The sequence below is a fragment of the Penaeus monodon genome, chromosome 24 (genome assembly GCF_015228065.2).
Source record: "Penaeus monodon isolate SGIC_2016 chromosome 24, NSTDA_Pmon_1, whole genome shotgun sequence".
Taxonomy (NCBI): Eukaryota; Metazoa; Arthropoda; class Malacostraca; order Decapoda; family Penaeidae; genus Penaeus; species Penaeus monodon.
Window position 1 is genome coordinate 4111102 of NC_051409.1, and position 207 is coordinate 4111308.

Genomic DNA, 207 nt, shown 5'->3' on the forward strand with positions numbered 1-207 from the left:
GCACGAGGGTCCCTCACAGCGAGGGGCGGGGCCGACGGACGCCAGCCATTGCAGCCGCTGTCTCAGAGAGTAAACAGAAGCGAGGATTTAGAAAGCCAGAAATTATTGCAACCCGACCCGCTCTAGCCCGGCGCCCTGCCTCGCCTCCGTAAACCCGGGTGACAGGACGCGGTTTTATGGCGAATCGAGGGCCCTCCCCTTCTCACG